The sequence below is a fragment of the Hibiscus syriacus genome, unplaced genomic scaffold (genome assembly GCF_006381635.1).
Source record: "Hibiscus syriacus cultivar Baekdansim isolate YM2019G1 unplaced genomic scaffold, ASM638163v2 tig00112293_pilon, whole genome shotgun sequence".
Classification (NCBI taxonomy): Eukaryota; Viridiplantae; Streptophyta; class Magnoliopsida; order Malvales; family Malvaceae; genus Hibiscus; species Hibiscus syriacus.
This window is the reverse complement of record NW_024063296.1, coordinates 552,681-560,278: the sequence shown is the minus strand read 5'-3', so window position 1 is coordinate 560,278 and position 7,598 is coordinate 552,681. Positions and strand designations below refer to the sequence as shown.

General features: G+C 32.0%; 1 pseudogene; it reads left to right on the top strand.

The window, feature by feature from the left end:
* The first annotated feature begins 1,103 nt into the window (after positions 1–1,103).
* Positions 1,104–3,661, top strand: LOC120177544 (annotated as a pseudogene).
* Positions 3,662–7,598: the final 3,937 nt, after the last annotated feature.

The following is a 7,598-nucleotide window of genomic DNA, read 5'->3' as shown; positions in this document are numbered from 1 at the left end:
AGTTATAGCAATGTGAGATTTAAGGATTAATCAGCTCTCTTTTCTAATAATATCTATTTATAAGATATATACTTGAATAAAAAAAACTCGCATAGAAAAAAATATATTTTAACTAAATTCCCTACTTTTAATCAAGACCTAACGATACACATATAGTTATATACGAAATTAATAAGTGAGTTGCATCCATTTTATTTCTTTAATAAGTGAATTTTAGAGTAGAATTGAGCATAACCTGAATCATAAACACTTCAAACTTCATTTTGACATGTATTATAAGGGGATCAGGGAGTGACTATTTCTTGTGAAAAGAGCGAACGAAAAGAAACCATGAGAGAAAATGGATGATTTAGGCTTATTTTGACCTATCAACACCAACTCAACTCTTTTATCATTTTAAAGCACCCATCTACTTGAAGCATGATGGCTTAGTAAGCACTTATAAATTACCAATTTAATCTGAATTCTAAGGATAAAGATGATAGATCTAAGTTTAAATCTCTTTTAGAACTCTATTTGTAAATATGTTTGAATCTAAACCATGATCATAATTCAATATATATAGTTGGATGTAAAAAACTTGGACATAAAAATGTCAACCATTATTAGAAGTTGAATTGTAGATGGAGATGGAGCCATGGAAACGTAATTATTGCTACTTATTGGAAAATGGTGTATGCAACAACGAAGCACCCAAAGCTCCATTAGTGTTTCAATGGAGCATCCCAGGTGATGCTGATGGTGATGTCTTTGTTCCCAATTCGCAATCCCCATTCACATTCTCTCTCTCACCGCCAGCTGTTTCTTCTATATTCCAAATCTCCTTTCCTTTTCCCCTTTCTTTACGGTATATTTATTTATTTACTTCATCATTTTCATTAGATATTCCATCTTCACGTTCCTTCTCTCTGTACTTCTTTTCACTCGATCTACCATTCTCTGATTTCCCAGATTTTCTCTTGTGAATAAAACCTTGGGTCTCTTTTCAATTCAATTCTTTCTGCTACCAGGTGATTTATTTTCCGATGATGGGTTGGTTTTCGTTTCTCATTTTTTTTATTTCTGGATTTGAAGACCCAAATTTCTCGTTCTTTGATTTGCAGGTGAAATTTGGATTGTGTTAGCTCGAGATATGATTGGATTTGGTTTGCGAAAGGGAAATTCAATTTTCGATCTTTATCAATCATGGACTCAAGCAGTGTCACAGATGGCAGCTCCTTTTTAAGGTTATGATTTTGTCTTGTAATTCTTCTGACAGATATTTTGCATGTCCGACTGCCATTTATTTTGTCTACCAAGTACACTGTTCTTGCTCTTTTTTTTTAGAAGATGAAAAAGGGTAAAAAAAAGGGAGGGGGTAAAATAAACAAGTTTTACTGTTAAAGCTGCGAAGCTGAAGATGTGTTTGCCCTGTAGTTTGTTTGCAGCTATATCATATGGGATTGCTTCCATGGCTATGGTTTTTATCAACAAAGCAATTATTATGCAGTATGCACATTCCATGACGCTTCTTACTTTTCAGGTATTTCTCTTTCAAAGATAGAAAATGGTCATTGGATCTTTGAATTTATTGAAAAACATGCTTGATTGGTAATACGATTGTCTTAGCAATTGGCCACCGCCCTGTTCATTCACTTTGGTCGAAAAATGGGTTATACGAAAGCTAAAGGGGTTGATATTACCACAGCTAAAAGGCTTCTCCCTGTTTCTCAGTTTTACAATGCAAATGTGGCATTTGCTCTTGCAAGCTTGAAGGGGGTTAATATTCCTATGTATATTGCTATAAAGAGGCTCACATCGCTTGCCGTTCTCATTGCCGGATTCTTTTCTGGAAAGGGAAAGCCTACAACTCAGGTTTGTGATGACATTTCTGTGATAGGCTTACACTTTTAGTTTACTTCTTTTGATATATAGTTTTGATCTCCTTTGTAATTTGACTGTTGAGCTTTGTGTATCCTGAAAATGATTGTTAATGCATTGATCGATGTTCGTGTCAATGCCTTCCTCGTTATCATGTTGATATATAAGTTGTCAAAGACGTATGCCCTTGTGATCATAACTTGACTGTTGAACTTGTGTATCCTGAAATGATTGTTAATGCATTGATCAATGTTCGTGTCAATGTCAATTGATTTCTCATTATCATGTTGATATATAAGTTGTCAAAGACGCATGTCCTTTGTGATCGTAACTCGCTGTTTCGCATTCATGGGTTTTGTTTCTTTTCTGTTTGTAACCTTTGTTGTTCCTTGTTAATTTTTGTTTTCATAATCTGTCTCGAATCATTCCAGGTTTATCATTTCCTTTAACCCCGGAACCGTTGTTTCTTGTTCCCAATCCCTGAGTTTTATTGACCTGGCTAGTGACCAGTTTCGTTTCGCACTTTGTTTTTGTTTCTTCAGCCTAGAAAACTTTCTTTACTGTTATTTGATTCTTAGTTAATTTTCAGGTGATCCTTTCAGTAATTTTGACTGCTGTGGGAGTTATTGTAGCTGCCATTGGAGATTTTTCTTTCAACCTACCCGGATACACCATGGCCCTGACCTCTGTGTTTTTCCAGGTTTCCTTTTGTATATAAACAAATAGCCAGTTATGAATGGGCAGTGCTCGTTGAGGTTTCATTATATAGAGTTTGATTTCTCATACTGGAGTTTAATCCGAAATGCAGACCATGTACCTCGTGTTGGTGGAGAAGTCTGGTGCAGAAGAAGGGCTTTCTTCAATAGAGATAATGTTCTATAACAGTTTTCTTTCTCTTCCATTTTTGCTGTTTCTCATCATAGCGACCGGAGAATTCCTGAATTCTTTGGCATTGTTACTAGCAAAGGTTAGGACTCTGCACATTTTTTTCAGTTGTAATTCATTTGCGATTGTGTTATGCCTTATCAGATCTAATGGCTTGAGATTCAGTGAAAACGTTGTTTCCAACATGTCAGCCTCAAGACCTTCGGAACAGTGGCAGTTAGATGAGATTAGAGTCGGTTAAGGCACTTAACCCACACGAGGTAGCGCAAGAGATTTCTAACATTGCAGAGCAATTCGTTCTCGTTTTTGTTCGTCCTAATTCTTTCATTGGTGATGGCATTGCTCTCAACTACACCATGTTTTTGTGTACCATAGTTAACTCTGCTCTAACAACAACCATTGTTGGAGTACTCAAAGGTGTCGGACCACGGTAAGCGAGTTTGCTTCATAACCGAGTTGAAAACCATACAAGGGGATGATGAAAAGCATATACACACACTATGTTACCTGGACTCGAGTAAATCTCGAATACACCTATGTGTATATCGAACATTTCCGTATATTCGGAGGATCTTATTTCCATACATGAGCGTGAGTACTATAAAGGAAACGAAATAGTCCGGTTAATATAGTGTGTGGATATTTTATCTATATACACATATACATATGAACCAAGGTATGATTCTCTTCTTATATGATGAGTGATTTGTTTAAGTTTTGATTATTATTACCAGACACATGGTTTTGTCTTGCTGGGAGGTGTGCAAGTTCACGGTTTGAACGTAACTGGACTGGTCATAAACACGGCCGGCGGGGTGTGGTATTCTTACGCCAAATATCAGCAAAGGAGGATCAAAGCCGTCAAAGTGATGTCGGATTTGGAGTCGCATCGGACGTGAACTAAATCCGATTTTACGTGGTTAATGCCTAGTTGGTTTCGATTTTACCTTTCAAGTGTTTTTCTCTTTACACCAAGTGATGATTAACAAACAATATTGTTTATGCCCCATCTGCCATTTCTTTTGAGGAGGCCCCATTAGAGGGATATAGATGGACTAAACATTATAATGTATATCTACTTAGAATAATTGCTTGGGATTATGTCATCATAATTAGTTATTAATTAACTTTTCTAAATTTTATCCGTCTATGTTTTAACGTACCTTTCAACTTACATCTATATCTACTCTTTAATGAAATTTTATTCTATTAATTAATTTAATATTACATTAATAAATCAATCAAAAATATTAAATAAGTAGCATAAGTTATAAAAGTAAAAGAAGTGAAACTAAAAAAATTAGGACTTCAATTATAAAGGTAAAAAGTAATATTATAAAATTAAATGCCTCATTTATATAGGTAAAAAGTAGGATTGAAAAAAAATTAAAAGGCACAATTATAAATGTAAAAAGTTAGATTAAAAAAATAGAGACCTCAATTATGAAAATAAAAAAAAAATAAATTACAAAAATTAAGGGCTTCGATCATAAGATAAAAAATAAAATTGAAAATAAATAACCTTAATTATAAATATAAAAAATAAAATTAAAAAAATAACCTTAATTATAAATATAAAAAATAAGATTAAAAATGATGGGCCCTATAAAAATGAGAGCCCTGAACAAATCACTTGGGTTCCATTGCTTGACAAAATCTTAGCCATCAAGTTGAAGATATAATTTCCTGTAAAGATATAAATATTTTTAAATTAATAAATAATAATTTATCCCACTATGTCCAGCTCAGTGTTGCTGGATTAAATTTCTTCTTTAACGTAAAAAATTATAAGTAATAAAAATATTTTTAATGCAAATAAGTATTGACCGTAGTGACATGCTACTTTCTACTCTCAAACTAATAACAATATGCGATTAAATTTCCGAAAATATATATTTTTAAAAAATAATCATTAGTTTCGAGCATAAATCATGAAATATATATTTTTAATCACGAGTTTTAAATATAAATCATAAAATAAATATAAATTTCTTTTTTGAATTGAAAGGTGGAAAGCTTATTCCAATACAGATAAAAATATAAATTATTTTTAAAAAAGGAAATAGTTTTTTTACCTCGCAACTTTACCATTGCATCATTTTAAATTAATTTAATAAAAATAAAATTTTATGATTAAATTAGTAATAATAAATATTTAAAAATGAAAATAACTAAACTTATAAAATTAGGGGTAGAAAGATTATTGTACCAATCTTAATATGGTAAAAGTAAAATATGAGAGTCAATGTTGTAAAAAGGGGCGAGGAAAAAATTAACACTTAAGTTCATTAAAATAATAATTTGTTACTGTTTTAACTCTTAATGTTTTATTTTGAGAAACCCCCCTCCATGAATAAAAATTGTTAGTTAATAAATAATTATCACTCCAAAATAATAATTTTTTACCTTAAAATGAAATATTAGGGGTAAAATACTCGAATTAAAGAATATGGGTCAAAGTAACTATTCAATCAAATGTTATAGTATTTTGTATTAAAATGAAATATAAAACCAAAATACTTCAAAAATAAGGACCAAAATGAACATTCAAATAAATATTGGAGGCTAGTGTTGATATTATGCCTAAACTATAAAAGTAAGCTTTGTCCCTACAAAATAATAACTAAATGTCATCCAGATCAAAAGAGAAAGTTGTTATATTTGGGTAAGGTCCATATTATTTTTGAAAAACGTAATGAAGGAATAATTTTAAAAAATGTTTTTTAGATTATTTAATATAAAATTTAAATATTTAAAGTTATTAATAGATTAAAATTATTTATAAAGAAAAACCTTTACAATTAGTATATGTTAGATAATGATTTTCTTATTACTATAATTATACTTTTACAAAAGTTAAATAAACAATGGGAAGACAACGTAAAAGGACAAAAGAATATTCTTATCTTACTGCACGCATCTTAATTTTTTCAATTTATAAATAAGTTGGTAATTATACCTTTAAATATTTATTTCCTGTTAATCATAATTAATAAATCGACAAAAAATATATTTTTAATTCAAATATTCAAAACTCTAATCCCTAAATATAACACTTAAATTAAAATAAATAAGTTTTTATAGACAATTTTTCTTTACAATAATAATGAATATTTTAGATTTTTTTATTTTCCAGTCGAGCATGTACGCGTTTAATTTAAGATAACAACTCAATCAAACAAGTAATATAGTTAACTACATAATTGATTATTTATATTTGTGTTTTGTCTACTTTTTCTCATTGATTTCAGAAAATATAATATATGGTAACTTTCGTTTTCATTTCATTATAATATGGTCACTTTCGTTTTCATTTCATTATAATATGGTCACTTTCGTTTTTATTTAATTAAGATATGGTCACTCGGTTTATGTCAGTTCGTGTATTATATTGCACCGCCGATTCAAGCTTTCTCTAAATTTTGTGTTGCTCTGTTCCTCATCCAATTTGCTGATCGGTTATACTTAGCTTAGGCTGCTTTTGGATTAAGTACAAGAAGATTAAACCCAGGATCGAGGGGGGTCCATTCGAGTCCGACGATGTCGAACGATCCGTCGATGAGTATCATATGGTTCTTGTTTCTTCAATCTAGGCTTGAAATATCAAGGGCTCTCACCTCTTTGTTTAACCGTATGAGAGGAAATGAAGAAGAGGAGGAGATATTTTGGGTTTGGTTTTTCACGTGGAAATTTACGGAGAAAAGGTGTTTAAAACCTTTAAAACAATTATGGGTAAATTGTTAACTTGGCCCCTCTCCTTTTTACCTTAATTTAAAACTATCACTTATCTTAATTCTTGGGACTACCTTAGGCCCAATACTCTAAAGAATTAGTCCAATTTGGCTTGGAAGAATCTAATTGGCTCTATTGATGGGTTTCGAGTTGACCGAAACTACTGAACCGAAAATCGGGGTATTACTACTCTCCCTCCTAATAAGAAATTTTGTCTCCGAAATTTCAACAGACATCTACTACTAATCTCAATTACTAAAAAATCTAATTCTAAGGGTTGGTCACTAAGTCAACTATGACGGTTACTAGAATAGGAAATAAGGTAAGGTTAACTGAGGTCTTACCAGTTATACCCTTCCCCTCCTCTAGAGCTCTAATCACATATTGACGGGTTGCTACTCTTGGCTCTCTACTAGCTCTAGACTAAACTGCATCCCTACCAGCATGACCAGATGAACTACTTCCTTTCTGAAATCCTTTTCCCCTCTGAACTGTGGGAGTTGACTACTGGGTCAAAGGTGGAATTACATTATGAGCCTCTGGGAAATCTCTGAGAAAATGATCTAAAGATCCACAGCGGTAACAACCCTGAGCCCCAAACCTGCAAACTCTTGGGTATCTCTGTTGAACTATATTTTGATCTAACAATTTTTGGCTAAATGTTTTTGGACTTGAATTGAATTTAGTCAAAGTTTTCAAAAATAATTCAAAGTCTATTTAACTTGGAATTGAGCACAAAATGTTTTTCTGGACAAGCAGTATCGATATTGTTCTTACAGTATCGATACTATATGAACAGTATTGATACTGTTCATGTGGTACCAATACCCAAGGTAAGAGAAATATCGATACTCTCAAGGTAGTATCGATACTACCAACATTGCTCAAATTCCAAAATGCAAAAATGGTACCGATACCCAAAGGGTACGTATACTACTTTACATAGTAGAATTGATACCATATGTATAGTATCGATACTATCAGGGCACAATAGCTATTAACGACTAGTTGATTTAAAAATAACAAAGGAAGTACTGATACCCTCTGTTCTGGACAGTTTTATTTTGTAGAGAAAAGCGTCCCCAACGGCTCCAAAACACTCCCAACGGCTAGAAATGGCC